General features: G+C 45.4%; 1 protein-coding gene across 3 annotated transcripts in view; it reads right to left on the bottom strand.

Annotated features, from left to right (window-relative positions):
- Positions 1-19,821, bottom strand: part of LOC148542032 (ATP-dependent translocase ABCB1-like) — a 180,542-nt gene that overhangs the window by 83,498 nt on the left and 77,223 nt on the right. Inside the window, exon 1 of one of the 3 annotated variants that reach the window (XM_088476384.1) lies at positions 6,490-6,600. The exons of 1 other annotated variant lie outside the window; for it this stretch is intronic. The gene's annotated coding sequence lies outside the window, so the exon portion shown is untranslated. Of the gene's footprint in view, positions 1-6,489; positions 6,601-19,821 lie in introns of those variants that run through there. One more of the 3 variants, XM_088476365.1, reaches the window with a different exon arrangement.

The raw sequence follows: 19,821 nt of genomic DNA, 5'->3' as shown, positions 1-19,821 counted from the left end.
TGCTCTATTTTCCCTTATTTGCCTTAATACATGAACCACTGTTTATACGATTACATACATATAGAGAGAACCCATTGCTCTATTAAATCTGTGCAAGTTGTAAACCAGGCTCTTCTCCAAAGCCTCCACATGTGAAAAACGTGTTTCAAAAGCAGCACACGTAAAATGTTCATCACCTCCATAGACACTGTATTTTGCCTTAGGATAGCACAGAAGTAACACTGCATATACACCTTAGAAAGGGGGCCCGTCCCTAAAATTTAATATTTGCTCTATATGACAATGAGCATACATTGTGAAATAAAAATGTCTGTCAGACCAACAGACATTTTTTCTGACAGCCTGAAACCAGCAGATATCGTGGCCATACACTAGGTATTTGAAGGCCCCACAGAAAAGTTTTTAAGGGCCCCTATGTACCAGTCAATGCTGGAAAATGTATATAACACATGTACCTTTGGTAAGGAAGTTTGGCCCCCCTCAGCTCACGCCTCATAGCAGCTGCACCCCATGAACCTATTATGCCCATGTCAGATATATCACAGTGTATGGCCACACAATATCTGGGTTCCTACCTTGGAGAAGAGACATTTCCCCGTTCCTGTCTGTGAAGGAACAGGGTAAATATTGGTCAGCCTCGGCAGCTTATAGACTGCCAGATGCGTCCGATCAATGATCATCGCTGATCAGTCGCAGGTGTATTTTACCCCACTTTGGCAATACAGGGCTCTAATGACTATTGGGAACACGCTGCTTCTCATATAAGGAAGTTTAGTTAAAATCTTTCTTCCTTAAACCGGAGTCTAGGAATTTGCCTTTATAATATACTTGAAGTATATCGTGTGTTTTGTTTTGTCCTGTATTGTCAAATTGATGTTGTATACCGGTACTAGGCAATACATTCAGATTACTATCATATACCTTTACCTGGTAGTGTATGAACACCTAGAACAGTGTAGTGGAATCAGCAAAAAAAATTTAGCTGTCATTTCAATTTTATTAGCGGTCATTTCATATCGTGTTTGTTCTACCAATTGGTTACATTTTATATGTCTAAACTGACACTTTACCCAATAAATACTTTTTATTTACTTCGTTTGTTTCATATTTTTTGACTATATTATTTCAAAATACTTACTAATTCTATTGTGTAACATTTGGGTGAGCGCTGGGAAATATCTATTTCCCTACACTAATTATAAACTGTCATAATCAGATGCTGGCAATAATACAAAGTATGTCTGCAGAATATAACTACTAGCATCCAACTATTCTTAGTGATAGTGGCCTAGAATTAGATTTTATATGCATACGAGTAGCAATCAATATAATGTGCTTTATGTCGTATAAATGAACCCTTCTATGTCTTTTTCTCATGTATAATCTCAGAACTACTTGGTGACTTCAGATATCCTTACAATTAATATCCACTGATGTATAATAATTGCATTAACATTTTCAAGTATTGTTTATACTTCTCTTATATAGAAGTAATCAGGGCTGCCGACAGCTCTGCCGGGCCCAGGTACAGGGAGGGGGCGTGGCCGACCTGGGGAGGTGTGGCCAGACCGTGCCGCACAGTGGGGCACCAGTGTCCTGGGGTATAACGCAGGGAGATAGAAACTGACTGCTGCTGCAGCATCCTCTTTCCCTAGCCTAGCACACAGTGTGACAGCAGCGTGTGTGCTGGGCTGGGGAGAGAGGCTGCTACAGCCGCAGTCAGTCTTCTCTCTCCCTGCCCGAACTAAGTAACTGCGGCGGAGGGAGAGGGGCGGGCTGCAGGACCCAGGCCCCCACCAGGCCCCTCCAACAGGCCCAGGCCAATAGTACCCCCCCCCTCTCGGCACCGCTGGAAGTGATTATACCAATACATATGAGCAGTGGCGTAACTAGGGCAGGGCGAGCGGGGTACGTGTCTTGGGCGCCGTGGGACTGGTCAGCACTACACATTTTCACAGGACCGGCGCTAGGCTTCCAGCGCCGTTCCTGTGCTGCACAGCTGAGCCCCTTCCCTCCCCCTGAGCGCTTACCCAATAGCGCCAGGAGGAGGGTGGCAGGCGGGCTCAGACTGTGCTAACACACACATCACCGCCAGCACGGCAGAGATGTGTGTGTTATTCAGCAGCCAATGAGAGTCAGACAGACTCTCTTTGGCTGCTGCTGCTGCACACACAACCTCCGCCAGCACTGGCGGAGATGTGTGTGAATCAGCAGCCAATGAGAGTCAAATAGACTCTCATTGACTGCTGCGCGCCCACTGCAAGAGCCGGCTCCCTTTCGGCTCCTGCAGGGGGTAATGTGAGAGACGTCATGATGTCTCTCCCATAATGCAGAGCGCGCCAGCCCGGGAGGACTGACGTGCGGCGGCGGGAGCGGTGTCCGGAGCAGGAGCATTCAGGTAAGTGTATTTTTTTTATTTTCTTTTTTGTAACTTGTGTGTCTGCACTACCAGGGGGGGGGGGGGCTACTACTACTGGGGACACTATCACTTGGGGGGCTACTACTACTGGGGACACTATCACTTGGGGGGCTACTACTACTGGGGACATTATCACTTGGGGGGGCTGCTACTACTGGGGACACTATTACTGGGGGGGCTGCTACTACTGGGGACACCATTGCTGAGGGGCTGATACTACTGGGGACACTATTACTGGGGGGGCTGCTACTACTGGGGACACTATTACTGGGAGGGTCTGCTACTACTGGGGACACTGTTACTGGGGGGGGTGCTACTGGGGACACTATTACTGGGAGGGTCTGCTACTACTGAGGACACTATTACTGGGGGGGCTGCTACTACTGGGGACACTATTACGGGGGGCTGCTACTACTGGGGACACTTACTGGGGGGGCTGCTACTACTGGGGACACTATTTCTGGGGGGGCTGCTATTACTGGGGACACTATTACTGGGGGGGCTGCTACTACTGGGGACACTATCACTTGGGGGGGCTGCTATTACTGGGGACACCATTACTGGGGGGGCTACTACTACTGGGGACACTATTACTGGGGGGGGGCTGCTACTACTGGGGACACTTACTGGGAGGGCTGCTACTACTGGGGACACTATTACTGGGGGGGCTGCTACTACTGGGGACACTTTTACTGGGGGGACTGCTACTACTGGGGACACTATTACTGGGGGGAGCTACTACTACTGGGGACACTATTACTGGGGGGAGCTACTACTGGGGGCACTAATTAAGGGGCTTACTACTAGGGCACCACTAGTGGGGGCACTAAATATGGAGGACCACTACAGGGGGCCCTGTATAGAGAGCACTGGATAGGGGGGATCACTGCTGGGGGCCTGCACAAAGGGGACCACTACTGGGGGGCACTGCATGGGGGGGCTACTGCTGGGGGCACTGTATAAGGGGCACTGGATGAGGGGGGGAATCACTGCTGGGGGCCTGCATAAAGGGGACCACTACTGGGGGCACTGCATGGGGGGCTACTGCTGGGGGCACTGTATAAGGGGCACTGGATGGGGGGATCACTGCTGGGGGCATTGCATACTGGGGGTACTGTATAAGGGGAACAAATGGGGGGCTGCTTAAGGGGGACCACTACTGGGGGTACTGTATAAGGGGCACTACTATGGGCCTGCATAAGAGGGACCACAACTGGGGACATTGCATACTGGGGGTACTGTATAAGGGGCACTACTGGGGTTAAGGTGCACATGGAAAGTAATGTGATGATAAAGGGGTGTGTCATGTTGACACGCCCCATTTTTAAGTGACCACACCCATTTTTCACCGACCGCGCCATCGGCGCGCGCACATGGGGGGGGCTCTGGGCCTGATTCAGAGCCGCTCGTAAGTGGCCTCTCGTTTGTTCCGAGCGATGTTTGCACAACTGCGCATGCGTACGGATCGTAATACGCATGCGCGAACCAGTCAGTGCGGCCAAAAATCATTTGTTCGCTAAATAGCGAATGCCTGCTATTTTCAGTGACAGAGGAGGCGTATGTGGGTGGTAACAGGGGAAGGTGCTTGAAAACGGGGAGTGGAGATCAGAAGGCAGGCGTGCTTAAAGGTCAAAACGGGCGTTTTATGGGTGTGCATATTTAAAACAGCAGCGTCATTGACCACGTCACTGGGTTATTTTATAGCCAGAACTGCTCGCAAGATTGCGGTAGGAAAAACCAACCACAAGAATAGCGAGCAGTTCATACGCTGGTCGATGTACTCGATTAATCTAATAAATAGGGGACATGACGTAGGATGCGAGCGGCCAGGTGGCGTAGTTTTCCATAAAACGACCGCATGTTTGGTTCGCTCGTTCAGACCTAGAGATGTGAACAGACCGCAAAGAGTGAACGGTTCATTTGAATAGCCACCCCTATTTTCTGAACGAGCGAGCGCAAATAGCGTCTGGCTCTGAATCAGGCCCTCTATTTTTACATTTGCCCTGGGCTCCAAATACCCTAGTTACGCCACTGCATATGAGTCACTTGTGTACAATGGGCTCTATGTACTGATGCTTATGCATAGAGCTAAAGCTCTTCATTTTCATAACAGGGCGGCAGTATATGTCCTATTTATGTATTATAAGTAACACAGTTTTGCTCAAAAACAGAGCAGGGCTGACAACTTCCACCTTAGTGATGACAGAGGATTTTAACGCTTGGAGGAGGAGAGAGTGCAGCTTAACATGCCACATGGTAATGATGAGTCTCATTATCATATGTGCCCTAGCTCCGCCCTGACTCCTCTTCTGAGCGCACTCTCCAGAAGATGGCTGCGCAAAGTGCTAGAGAGGAGGCAAATATGGAGGAATGAGTGGAAATTATCTTTTTTCTTCCATATTTGCCTTAATAAATACACCTTTGTGCAGGGGCGTATCTATAATGGGTGCAGGGTGTGCGGTGCCGGGGGGCCCACACCGCACACCCTATGCACATACTTTTTAATACTTACCTCTCCGTAGTCCACATCGGCTGGAGAGGCGCTACACAATATGCCTAAAAAATGTCCGCCGCGTCCATTTTCCATGCGTTCACAATGCACAATAGGGAAAACACCGGGAAAATGGCTGCTGCGCATGCGCAGTAGACTCTGGGCACAGACTATAGCTCAGAGTCTGCTGAACCTGTCAGCGCGCCGCTCTCGCCGAAGAGATAGGAGGGTGCCCCGGACGGTGAGTGAACACGGGCCCCCTCCTCTCTTAATACAGTACGTCCTTGCCTCTGTGTATCAATACATATAGAGCAAACACTCTGTTAAATCTGTGCAAGTTGTGAACCAGCCTCTTCTCCAAAGCCTCCATATGCGGAAAAACGTATTTCAGAAGCTGCACAAGTAAAAATCGTTCTTCGTCACCTCCATAGTCGCCGTATTTCTCCTTAGGATAGCACAGAAGTAACAGTATATACACCTTAGAATGGGGGCCATCCCTAAAGTGTGGTTTTTGCTCTGTATCCTAATCAAATACGTGGCTAGGAGTGATTTACAGACACTTTCCATGTGCAGCTTCTGAAAAGTGAATAAATAATTCCGTATTTATGCTCCAAAACAGATGTATTTTTCCACACTATTAGTTTCCCTTTTATTCGCACAGACTGACAGATCTTTAGTTTCCATTGTGGCAGGTTGGTATGGTGCAGCAATCCTACATGTAGAGGACTACATGTAATTCTACATAATTTTATTAAATATTGAAAAACTTCATGATCACTCCCAACACTAAATATAATCACTTAATCTACACATCAGACAAGAAGTATTTTGAATCATGCTAATTTACCATTATTAATTTAAACCTCATAGTGTATATTAAACATAAAACAGTGAAACATTGATAATCTTTTTAATATTAAAATGTCTTCCTTACCATTCATATCTCAATTGTAAAAAGTTTATAGAACATTGTATAGTAGCTTGCTCTACAGGTACATCGTTATACAAACATATTACCAGCCTTAAAACATGTTCTCACAGTCTGATCAGTACACAACTGACATTAACAACAATACTGAAACCATATAACTGATAAGTCTTATCTGACATTTTTCCTTTATCTAAAAGGGAACTCAACAGCAGCTAAAATTAACACACATTAAGAATAAAAAAGTATTGTCTTTCTTATTGTCTGATCAAAATTGTAATGTTTGTAAATCAAACAACAGGAATAAATATTCAGTGTATGCCCGATATACAAAACTTTACAATTACAATATATACTCATCACTCATTAATCTGATCGTTTTGAACTAGGATTTTTCTTTTCCTCCACTTTTAATTGTGTTGGACAGACAAATTGGTCTAAGTACATGAATGCTTTAAAAGTTTGATTCAAAAAAAGGTTCAGATTTTAAACTGCGTTGACAGCTTGAAAACTGAACATTTTCCTGAATGTATTCCAATGTCCTTAGCCAATGTCCTTTTCTATAATAGTTGAAAAATATTTACTGTAGTAAAAATAGTTATTAAAGTATTAATTAAAAAAGTAAATGTGTTGAAATGCAGAGTACATTACCTAATAATCTTACCATATGATATGATATCCTGTGCTCTTGATGCTAGGGACTATCTTCATGTATTGTCCTCCTCTCTTATATATAGCGAAGACTCTACTTGTCTGACCTGTTTGCTGGGAATCAGATTTTGAAGCAGGTGAAAAGCCATTACCCTGTATTAAATGCTTCATCCTGAGCCTCACCTCTTCCTCTTACCAGACCGGTTTGAAGTAACCAGTAACAGCAGGAGACCATTTCAGTTTACATTCCTAAGTTTTGCTATGTCACAGCTCATGTAAGTTTAGGATTTTTTTTTCTTTTTGTGTATGACTAAAAGACTTCTGAGTTCATTAGATAATGTGACTTGAGTTCACAAGGATATGTGCAGTAAGTAATTATGAGGTTAATATAATGTTTCATAATATTTCCTCAGACATGATTTAACACTAAATTATGTGTGTTTATTGCTAATTAGGCAATGCTCTCTTTGGAAATATAACTTTGTGGTATTGTTTATTAAAGAGCACTTATTGCCCATTCAAAAGGCATGTTGTGCGCTGAACCAATATTTAGTTTCTTATTATTATTATTATCAGATAGTGACATAGTGCAGAATATTCCATTGTGCTTTACAATTGGGAACAAACATTAATAGAACAATACTGGGTAATAAAAGACAGATATAGAGGTAAGAGGACCCTGCTCGCAAGCTTACATTCTATAGGGAAATAGGCATTGATGCAGAAGGATAGGAGCTAACTATTACATATTGGCCCAGCCAGATTGCAGAGGTTCTTGGTGAGCTGTATGATTCAGTCACACAGGAGTGTTGGCCTAGGGTCAGGAGGATGTGAAAGGGAAGAAAGTGAAAGTATGTAAAGTCATCATATGGACTGTATATAGGGGATGTAATTGGATAGGATCATAACCAGTGTCTTCGAGTGTCAGTGATTCTTCATATACATAGAATGTGGAGGGCCCTGAATCCAGATTTATATAAAGAGAGATGGATCTCATATACAACAAGTGCATTTATTAAACACCATAACATATATAATTGCACTCACACTACCTGGAGTGGAGATATAATAATTGCCTGATCACACAGTTGACTACAATCAGGAGTACTACTCTACTAAAAGTGTTCTGCTGGATATGTCCTTTGGTGATCCAGTTCTCTTTACATTTCTCTCTGCTGAGCACTCCAAACATTGTTGATATCGGACCTGAGCATCACAAGTGTGGGGGTTGGACATTTATTCTTTGACATACAAGGTATTTGTTATACAAGGGTGGTTCAATAAGTAAGGTACCAAGACCTCTCTCACATGTGTAATGTTCTTTATTTCATTCTTATTTCCCATCAGGCCAGAGCAGGTAGACCACTGCTTCCCCTCACGGCCATTAGACTGCGCCTCATATCCGTCATACTGTCCCAACACCAGTTGTAAGATGGCATGGCTGGCGGAAACATGGTCATACATTGAGGTGCGTAGTGTGATCAGATTTCTGCATCTAAAGGGCACATAAGCAGCTGAAATTCATCACCAACTTGTTGAGGTGTATGGTGATAACGTCATGGCACGGAAACAGGTTTGTGTTTGGTGCACTGCCTTTGATAATGGCAGGAAAGACGTTGAGCAGCAAACCGGCCGGACAAGTACGTCCAGCACAGATGACAATTGAAGGCCTAATTCAGGAGGACAGATGCATTTGAGTTAGTTGTATTGCTGACGCACTGAACATCTCAGTGGGTACTGTGCACAACATCGTTCATGAGCAACTGGGGTACAGGAGAAAGTGTTAACGCTGGTTACTGAACCAACTCATAGAAGTTTACAAACCAATAGGATGGGATTGTGTCTCGTGCACTTGAAGTGGTACCAGGAGCAGGGAGTGCAGTTCCTGAAGCGTATTGTTACAGGAGATGAAATGTGGTGCATCATGTGACACCGGAGACAAAGCAATCATCCATGACATGGAAACTGGCATCATACCCACCTTCAAAGAAATTCAAAACAACTCCATCAACAAGGAAGAGAATGGAGACCAGGTTTTGGGACCACAATAGCGTGCTTCTTGTTAATTTCCTCAGCAAAGGAGATAATGCGAATGCTAGGCCTGATGCAGAGACGGACGCTCTGAAAGAGTGCTCACTCTGAATCGGGGCGTTTTTTTTTTTTGGGTGCGGCCTCCTGGCCGCTCGCTTAGCTGTGAGTGACCACCCACAGCTTTTGCGAGCGGCCAGGATGATGGTTGCGATGGTCAAGACCATTGCGACCATTGGGGCTTGCGTCGAGACCCTTGTGGTAGGGTCTCGTGGCTGCAAGCCCCAGAGAGCTTCCGGCTCTAATAGAGCCGGAAGCTCTCCCACTGACATCACTGGTGGGGCCGCCCACAAACGGCAGGCATTCGCTTGGGAACGCCTCCATTTGTGAAGCCACCCCCCCGCCATGCCTACGAAACGGGAGAGCTGTCGATCAACATCAACAGCTTGCTCTCGCTCCGGGGCTTGCGCATGCGCAGTGTGGCCGCTGCGCATGCGCAGAGCCCACCATCGACCCGCTTGCAAGCGCTCAAGCGCTTGCGAGCTGGTCTGAATCAGGCCCACTGTCCACTATTGTGACACATTGAGTCAGTTGCGGAGGGCAATTCACTGAAAACAACTTGGGTTGCTGCGAACAGCCGTGGTATTGCTGCACATTAATGCTAGGCCACACTCAGCTAACCGCATGTGTGAGTTGTTATGGCGCTACCATTGGGAGGTACTGAACCATCCTCCCTACAGCCCTGACCTAGCACCGAGGGATTTCCATCTATTTGACTATTGTAGAAGCACCTGGGTAGAAGGCATTTCGCAACCGATTGTGAAGTTCAGCAAGCGGTCATGTCCTGGCTTCAGGTGCTTGACAATGATTTCTTCAATGCCTTGGTGTACCATTGGAATAAATGCTCAGACAAGTATGGGGGCTATGCAGAAAAATAATTTGTACCAAGACCATACCATTGATTATATGTAATGTTTATGTACGAGTTGAATACATTTATGCAATGAGAGGTCTTGTTAAATTATTTATTGAAACACCCTCGTACATATATATTGTATTTGGGGCCTGATTCAGAGATGTACACTAACCCAATGGTTAGCGCACATCTCCGATGATGGGAGGACTGCACATGCACAGAAGGTGCACAGCTCATGTGCAGTCCTACGTCTGCGAGTTCACTCACGGAGCCTGACAGCTGCAGCCTGATTGACAGGGCTGCGATGTTTAGGAGACGGAGCAGCGTTCCGGGAATGGGGGGGTGTCGCCCTCGTTTTCTGGGAAGAATGAGGCCAGGGTCTGCAAGGGTGTACACAGACTTTCTGGCCTCATAAGCTGCCAGGACCCGGTCAGGCTGCGGTAAGCTTCAGCTACCGCAGCCTGGCCGAAGTAACAATTGCAACCGATGGTCACAATTGTTCCGATTATTATCACAGGCTGCGACCTCGGTCGCAGCGCTGAGGTCACGTAGATGCAGCAAGGAGGAGGTCTTCTTCATTTGCATTTTAAATGGATAGAATTGCACAGCTGCTTGTGCGCGGCTGTGCAATTCCGTCCATCTCTAAATCAGGCCCTTAGTTCCATAACATATTTTTGTTTTCTTATGTAATTCTTCCTATATATTGGTCACTAAATGATTCAGTGAGATCACTTGTTCCTATTTACCTGCATTCTCCTAAATACTGGCTCAGGCTGAAACAGTTTGCAAGCGACAAGCGTTCTTTTAAAAAAGCAGCTCCATTATGTAATTCTCTGACTATTAGGGGGCGATTCAACTGTTTTAGCCGCAGCTATTTCTTTTGGGTGCCCTACGGAGCAATTGTTGCTCCATTCAGGCACATATCTGCTCGTACCCTCCCGGGGTGGCGAGCAGAAATTTGCAATAACTTGGTTGTTTTTGCGTCCAAGCGGGAGTTCATGCAGTGTCCTGTCCCAGTTTACTTATGTAATACATACATACATACATACATACATATATATATATATATATATATATATACACATACATACAAATTACAAATGAAAGGACTGTTTTACATTAGCATTTGTATAGCAGGTTGATGCTATTTAAATATTCAGCTGAATTTTAGAAGCAGTTAAACATTAAATACATGTTAATGGATAGGACAATAGACACCACTGATTGTAGTGATACTATACTCATTAAAATTTGTACTTGAGTTGTATTGCTTTAATGTTTTTGGAACACTATGTGCTTATGCAGAGTTATTAGCAAAGTGGGTATAAGTCACTCCAGAAGAAAAGTGCACAGAAAAAATGTATTTCTGCATAGAGCTGTCCACATCTCGGGATACATATACCTCTTCATTGGCAGCTTATGCACATACTTTACTACAAGTCATCATCATCAGTGTGTTCTTGTACCTGCCACGTAGCAGGCATAACCAATACAACTCCTAACAGGCAAATATGGTTTTACTTGTTGCTGCACTACATGGCCCATATTTGCGTGAAGGACTTAATTGAATTTTGTCACTCTCATTCTGACTCCCCAGTTGTAAGGGTGGATATGTGTGGAATGCGAGCAAATCTACATAGCAGCCCATGTATACAGATCTACATAGCAGCCCATGTATACAGATCTACATAGCAGCCCATGTATACAGATCTACATAGCAGCCCATGTATACAGATCTACATAGCAGCCCATGTATATAGATATACTGTACATAGCAGCCCATGTATACAGATATACTGTACATAGCAGCCCATGTATACAGATCTACATAGCACCCCATGTTTACAGATCTACATAGCAGCCCATGTATACAGATAGCCCATGTATAGAGGTCTACATAGCACCCCATGTTTACAGATCTACATAGCAGCCCATGTATACAGATATACTGTACATAGCAGCCCATGTATACAGATCTACATAGCAGCCCATGTACACAGATATACTGCCAGTGGCGGGCTGGGCCGGGGGGGCAGGGTGCCATGTGCCCCCCGGGCCGCAGCGTCATGCGGGCCGGTGCAGTCGGTATCACTGTGACACAGACTGCACCGCGTGTGTAGCGCTGACCGGACGGAGTTCGGTCAGCGCTACACTGACAAACACACAGCGGCCGGCTCCGGCAGCTGTGTGTTTGTTGTAAGCAGCAGCCAATGAGAGTCTGTCAGACTCTCATTAGCTGCTGCTGCGCCCACTGCGGGAGCTGCTCCATCTTCCGGCTCCCGCAGTGGGCAATGGGAGAGACGTCATGATGTCATATGATGTCTCTCCCATAATGCAGAGTGGCCCGGCCGGACAGACGAGGAGCAGATGGCGGCGGCGGGAGCGCGGATTCAGGTAAGTGTTTTTTTTTATTTTGTGTGTTTACTGGGGGAGGGGGGGGGTCTGGCACTACTGGGGGCACTACAAAGGGGGGGACTACTACTACTGGGGACACTACAAGGGGGGTGGGGGACTACTACTACTGGGCACTACAAGGGGGACGGGACTACTACAACTGGGGGCACTATAAGGGGACTACTACTACTACTGGGGGCACTACAAGGGGGAGGGGACTACTACTACTGGGGGCACTATAAGGGGACTACTACTACTACTGGGGGCACTACAAGGGGGGTGGGGGACTACTACTTCTGGATACACTACAAGGGGGGGACTACTACTACTACTGGGAACACTACAAGGGGGGGGACTACTACTGGGGGCACTACAGGGAGGGACTACTACTACTGGGGGCAAGGGGGGACTACTACTAATGGGGGCACTACAAAGGGGGGGACTACTACTGGGGACTACTACTACTGGGGGCACTACAAGGGGGAGGGGACTACTACTACTGGGGGCACTATAAGGGGACTACTACTACTACTGGGGGCACAGCAAGGGGGGTGGGGGACTACTACTACTGGGTACACTACAAGGGGGGGACTACTACTACTACTGGGGACACTACAAGGGGGGGACTACTACTGGGGGCACTACAGGGGGGGGGACTACTACTACTGGGGGCACTACAAGGGGGGACTACTACTAATGGGGGCACTACAAAGGGGGGGACTACTACTGGGGGCACTGCAAAGGGGGGAGACTACTACTACTGGGGGCACTACAAAGGGGGGGGGACTACTACTACTGGGGGCACTACAAGGGGGGCACTGCTGGAGGCCTGCATAAGGGTGTTCTCTCCTGTGGCACACGGGGGCACTGCATATGGGCACTACGACAGGGGGCTGCCCTAATCTTTATTTTTACCTTACATTAATCCCATATGGACCCGCCTCCTCCATGGAACACTTGAGGGGGGGGGGGCGCCGTAGCACGCATATTCTTCGGCCACCCTGGCTACACGCTACTCCTCTGCCAGGGCCGCCTGCATGCATTTGCCCCCCAGGCTAAAAGTTGCCAGCCAGCCCCTGTATACTGTACATAGCAGCCCATGTATACAGATCTACACAGCAGCCCATGTATACAGATCTACACATCTGCCCATGTATACAGATCTACACAGCAGCCCATGTATACAGATCAACATAGCAGCCCATGTATACAGATCTACATAGCAGCCCATGTATACAGATCTACATAGCAACCCATGTATACAGATCTACATAGCAGCCCATGTATATAGATCTACATAGCAGCCCATGTATACAGATCTACATAGCAGCCCATGTATACAGATCTACATAGCAGCCCATGTATACAGATCTACATAGGAGCCCATGTATACAGATCTACATAGCAGCCCATGTATACAGATCTACATAGCAGCCCATGTATACAGATATACTGTACATAGCAGCCCATGTCTACAGATATACTGTACATAGCAGCCCATGTATACAGATCTACATAGCAGCCCATGTATACAGATCTACATAGCAGCATATGTATATAGACCTACATAGCAGCCCATGTATACAGATCTACATAGCAGCCCATGTATACAGATCTACATAGCAGCCCATGTATACAGATCTACATAGCAGCCCATGTATACAGATCTACATAGGAGCCCATGTATACAGATCTACATAGGAGCCCATGTATACAGATCTACATAGCAGCCCATGTATACAGATATACTGTACATAGCAGCCCATGTACACAGATCTACACAGCAGCCCATGTATATAGACCTACACAGCAGCCCATGTATACAGATCTACATAACAGCCCATGTACACAGATCTACATAGCAGCATATGTATATAGACCTACATAGCAGCCCATGTATACAGATCTACATAGCAGCCCATGTATACAGATCTACATAGGAGCCCATGTATACAGATCTACATAGCAGCCCATGTATACAGATCTACATAGCAGCCCATGTATACAGATCTACATAACAGCCCATGTACACAGATCTACATAGCAGCATATGTATGTAGACCTACATAGCAGCCCATGTATACAGATCTACATAGCAGCCCATGTATACAGATCTACATAGCAGCCCATGTATACAGATCTACATAGGAGCCCATGTATACAGATCTACATAGCAGCCCATGTATACAGATCTACATAGCAGCCCATGTATACAGATATACTGTACATAGCAGCCCATGTATACAGATATACTGTACATAGCAGCCCATGTATACAGATATACTGTACATAGCAGCCCATGTATACAGATATACGGTACATAGCAGCCCATGTATACAGATCTACATAGCAGCCCATGTACAAAGATCTACATAGCAGCATATGTATATAGACCTACATAGCAGCCCATGTATACAGACCTACATACCAGCCCATGTATACAGACCTACATAGCAGCACATGTGTACAGATCTACATAGCAGCACATGTGTACAGATCTACATAGCAGAATATGGGCCTGATTCAGAGCCGGTCGCTATTTGCGCTCGCTCGTCCAGAAAATAGGGGTGGCTATTCAAATGAACCGTTCGCTGTTTGCGGTCTGTTTACGCCTCTAGGTCTGAATGAGCGAACAAAACTTGCGGTCGTTTTTTGGGAAACTACGCCACCTGGCCGCTCGCATCCTACGTCATGTCCGCTATTTATTAGATTAATCGAGTACATCGACCAGGGTATGAACTGCTCGCTATTCTTGTGGTTCGTTCTTGCTACCACAATCTTGCGAGCAGTTCTGGCTATTAAATAACCCAGTGACGTGGTCAATGACGCTGCTGTTTTAATTATGCACTCCCATAAAACGCCCGTTTTGACCTTTAAGCACGCCTGCGTTCTGATTTCCACTCCCCGTTTTCAAGCACCTTCCCCTGTTACCACCCACATACGCCTCATTCTGTCACTCAAATTATCAGGCATTCGCTATTTTGCGAGCACATGAATTTCGACCGCACTGACTGGTTCGCGCATGCGTATAACGATCCGTACGCATGCGCAGTTGGCCAAACATCGCTCGGAGCGAACGAGCTGCCGCTTACGAGTGACTCTGAATCAGGCCCTATGTACACAGATTTACATAGCAGCCCATGTATACAGACCTACATAGCAGCCCATGTATACAGACCTACATAGCAGCACATGTGTACAGATCTACATAGCAGCCCATGTATACAGATCTACATAGCAGCATATGTATACAGATCTAAATAGAGTAGCAGCATATGTATACAGATCTACTGTACTTTCAGGGCCGGATTAAGGCTGTTGGCCGAGTCAGTAACAGCCTTGATGACAGCCAGGCAAGCAGCAGCTGCACTGCACCTGCCATAGTAACGGCACTGTAGGCCATGCCACTATGGCCGGCGTATGGCTGCGTGCGCTAGTGTTGGGGGCCCCTTTGTGTGTGGAGGCCCGGGATGACCACCCTTGTCAACCCCCCCCCCTTTATGCGGACCTGTCTACATAGCAACATTTGTATACAGATCTATATGGCAGCATACATTTACAGATCTACATAGCAGCACAATACAGTCATGGCCAAAAGTTTTGAAAATGACACACGTATTGGTTTTCAAAGTCTGTTGCTTCAGTTTTTATGACAGCAGTTTGCATATACTCCAGAATGTCATGAAGAGTGATCAGATGAATTCCAATTAATTGCAAAGTCCCTCTTTGTCATGACAATGAACTTAGGGCCTGATTCAGACCCGGTCGCTATGCTGCGCTCTCTCGCAGCAAAAAAGAGGCCAGGTATAGAAATATGCGATCGCACTGTCTGGCTGAAGAACGCCCTTTGTCTTACAGTATGACGGCAGAGCGACCGCACGCTGTAGTATTAAGCTGCCCACCTCTCGCTCGTAGCACACGTCATCTCCAGGAAGTGAGTGATTAATCGAGTACATCGAATGGCTGTATTGTTGCACGCAGCTCTTGTGGTGGACCTTACCCCACCGCAACAGAGCGATCAGTTCAGCCTGAAATACACCCAAGCCACGTGTACAATGACGCTACTTTACTAATTATGCACTCCCATTAAACTCTGTTTTGACGGTCAGACACGCCTGCGTCCACAGCACCACTCCCCCGTTCACAAGCACCTTCCCCTGTTACCACCCACAAATGGCATATTCTGTCACTCAAAGTAGTGGCCCGTCTGCGGGACTACGAGCGATCGCTCCCCCACTGCAGTGACTGGTTCGTGCACTCACACTGCAATGCATACGCAGACGGGCGACCATTGCTCAAAGCGAGCGCAACTTAGCGACCGGGTCTGAATCAGGCCCTTAATCCCCAAAACAACATTTCCACTGCATTTCAGCCCTGCCACAAAAGGAGCAGCTGACATCATGTCAGTGATTCTCTCGTTAACACAGTTTAGAGTGTTGACGAGGACAAGGCTGGAGATCACTCTGTCATGCAGATTGAGTTAGAATAATAGAGTGGAAGCTTTAAAAGGAGGGTGGTGCTTGAAGTCATTGTTCTTCCTCTGTTAACCATGGTTACCTGCAAGGAAACACGTGCAGTCATCATTGCTTTGCACAAAAAGGGCTTAACAGGCAAGGATATTGCTGCTAGTAAAATTGCATTTAAATCAACCAGTTATCGGATCATCAAGAACTTCAAGGAGAGATTTTCAATAGTTGTGAAGAAGGCTTCAGAGTGCCCAAGAACGTCCAGCAAGCGCCAGGACCGTCTCCTAAAGTTGATTCAGCTGCGGGATTGGGGCACCACCAGTGCAGAGCTTGCTCAGGAATGGCAGCAGGCAGGTGTGAGTGAATTTGCACGCACAGTGAGGCAAAGACTTTTGGAGGATGGCCTGGTGTCAAGAAGGGCAGCAAAGAAGCCACTTCTCTCCAGGAAAAACATCAGGGACAGACTGATATTCTGCAAAAGGTACAGGGATTGGGCTGCTGGTGACTGGGGTAAAGTTATTTTCTCTGATGAATCCCCTTTCAGATTGTTTGGGGCATCTGGAAAAACGCTTTTCCGGAGAAGGAGAGGTGAGCGCTACCATCAGTCCAGTGTCATGCCAACAGTAAAGCATCCTGACACCATTCATGTGTGGGATTGCTTCTCAGCCAAGAGAGCAGGATCACTCGCAATTTTGCCTAAGAACACAGCCATGAATAAAGAATGGTACCAAAACATCCTCCAAGAGCAACTTCTCTCAACCATCCAAGAACAGTTTGGTAATGAACAATGCCTTTTCCAGCATGATGGAACACCTTGCCATAAGGCAAAAGTGGTAACTTAGTGGCTCGGGGAACAAAACATCGAAATTTTGGGTCCATGGCCAGGAAACTCCCCAGAGGTCTTAAAAAAGAAGGGTCAACACTGCAAATAAACTTAACGTAATTGTCAATAAAAGCCTTTGTTACTTATGAAATGCTTGTTTTTTTACTTCAGTATACCATAGTAACATCTGACAAAAAGGTCTAATAACACTGAAGCAGCAAACTTCATGAAAACCGATACTTGTGTCATTCTCAAAACTTATGGCCATGGCTGTATACAGATCTACATAGCAGCATATGTATACAGATCTACATAGCAGCACATGTAGTACAGATCTAAATAGCAGCACATGTATACAGATGCTAGTAAAAATAAAAACACAAGTAAACATGTTTCTGTTTTATATGCTTTTCAGTAGCACTGACAAATTGCATCTAAAACTCCAGTGGGTTAGGCTATGTACCACTTTAAGCTTCTCTTCTTACTACTCTCTGCCCTATTGCAAGCAAACTGGATGGGAAACCTTTCAGAAATTAAGCCACATGATTGCACCCACCTTCCCAGCTTCATCCTATCAGAACACAAATATTAGGTGGTCGATGTGCGGATACAGTGGATTCCTTATTACCAGTTTACATACTGATTTTCCTCTAACATCTGTAATTTCACTTGCTGCATTTAGTAAGAGTGCTCAATTTATAAATGAGGGCAAAGTATTAATATATGCATAGAATAAGGAAAGTGCTCTTTTCAGAGTCCATATCTTAATTTTCCTTTCACATTGCAGCATTAGTGATGGTGGCAGTTTCTAATTACCAACATCTTAGCAAGTGCAGAAATCAGAATATATTCACCATGCTATAACCCAAGGCATCTCATGAACTGAATATGAACTATAGTTACACATATCCAGCACACTTGCCGTTGACATTTATGTTTCATTTTTTGTGTTTTTCGTTATCATTAGAGCAGCAAGGCATATGGCTCTGTGCTGTGTGGAAAGATATCTCCAGTAGCTATATCTTCCTTGGCCAAAGTGTATATTTTGTATTTTATATTGAAATATTTTGGTTAAAATAAGTGACTGTGTTGGTTTGTAAGGAGGTGATTATATATATACAGTCAGGTCCATAAATATTGGGACATTGACAGAATTTTCAGATTTTGGCCTCTATTCACCACCACAATGGTTTTGAAATGAAACAAACAAGATGTGATTTAACTGCAGACTTTCAGATTTAATTTGAGGGTAATTATATCCAAATCGGGTGAACGGTGTAGGAATTACAACAGTTTCAATATGTGCCTCCCACGTTTTAAGGGGCCAAAAGTAATGAGACTATCAACTCAAAAGCTATTTCATGGACAGGTGTGGGCTATTCCCTCATTATTTCATTATCAATTAAGCAGGTAAAAGGTCTGGAGTTGATTCTAGGTGTGACATTTGCATTTGGAATCAGTTGCTGTCAACTCTCAATATGAGATCCAAAGAGCTGTCACTATCAGTGAAGCAAGCCATCATTAGGCTGAAAAATCAAAACAAACCCATCAGAGAGATAGCAAAAACATTAGGTGTGGCCAAATCAACTGTTTGGAACATTCTTAAAAAGAAAGAATGCACCGGAGAGCTCAGCAACAACAAAAGACCCGGAAGACCACGAAAACAACTGTGGTGGATGACAAAAGAATTATTTCCCTGGTGAAGAAAAACCCCTTCACAACAGTTGGCCAAATCAAGAACACTCTCCAGGAGGTAGATGTATATGTGTCAAAGTCAACAATCAAGAGAAGATTTCACAAGAGTGAATATAGAGGGTTCACCACAAGATGCAAACCATTGGTGAGCCACAAAAACAGGAAGACCAGATTAGAGTTTGCCAAACAACATGTAAAAAAGCCATTACAGTTCTGGAACAACATCCTATGGACAGATGAGACAAAGATCAACTTGTACCAGAGTGATGGGAAGAGAAGAGAAGGAAAGGAACTGCTCATGATCCAAAACATACCACCTCATCAGTGAAGCATGATGGTGGTAGTGTCATGGCGTGGGCATGTATGGCTGCCAATGGAACTGGTTCCCTTGTATTTATTGATGATGTGACTGCTGACAAAAGCAGCAGAATGAATTCTGAAGTGTTTTGGGCAATATTATATGCTCATATTCAGTCAAATGCTTCAGAAATCATTGGACGATGCTTCACAGTGCAGATGGACAATGACCCGAAGCATACTGCAAAAGCAACCAAAGATTTTTTTTAAGGCTAAAAAGTGGAATGTTTTGCAATGGCCAAGTCAATCCCCTGACCTGAATCCGATTGAGCATGCATTTCACTTGATGAAGACAAAACTGAAGGGAAAATGCCCCAAGAACAAGCAGGAACTGAAGACATTTACAGTAGAGGCCTGGCAGAGCATCACCAGGGATGAAACCCAGCGTCTGGTGATGTCTATGTGTTCCAGACTTCAGGCTGTAATTGCCTGCAAAGGATTTGCAACAAAGTATTAAAAAGTGAAAGTTAGATTTAGGATTGTTTAGTTTGTCCCATTACTTTTGACCCCTTAAAAAGTGGGAGGCACATATAGAAACCTTTGTAATTCCTACACCGTTCACCTGATTTGGATGTAATTACCCTCAAATTAAATCTGAAAGTCTGCAGTTAAATCACATCTTGTTTGTTTAATTTCAAAGCCATTGTGGTGGT

The sequence above is a fragment of the Taudactylus pleione genome, unplaced genomic scaffold, assembly GCF_031769625.1.
Source record: "Taudactylus pleione unplaced genomic scaffold, aTauple2 ptg000016l, whole genome shotgun sequence".
Lineage (NCBI taxonomy): Eukaryota > Metazoa > Chordata > Amphibia > Anura > Myobatrachidae > Taudactylus > Taudactylus pleione.
The sequence above is the reverse complement of the archived record's forward strand: the minus strand, read 5'-3'. Positions and strand labels throughout refer to the sequence as shown.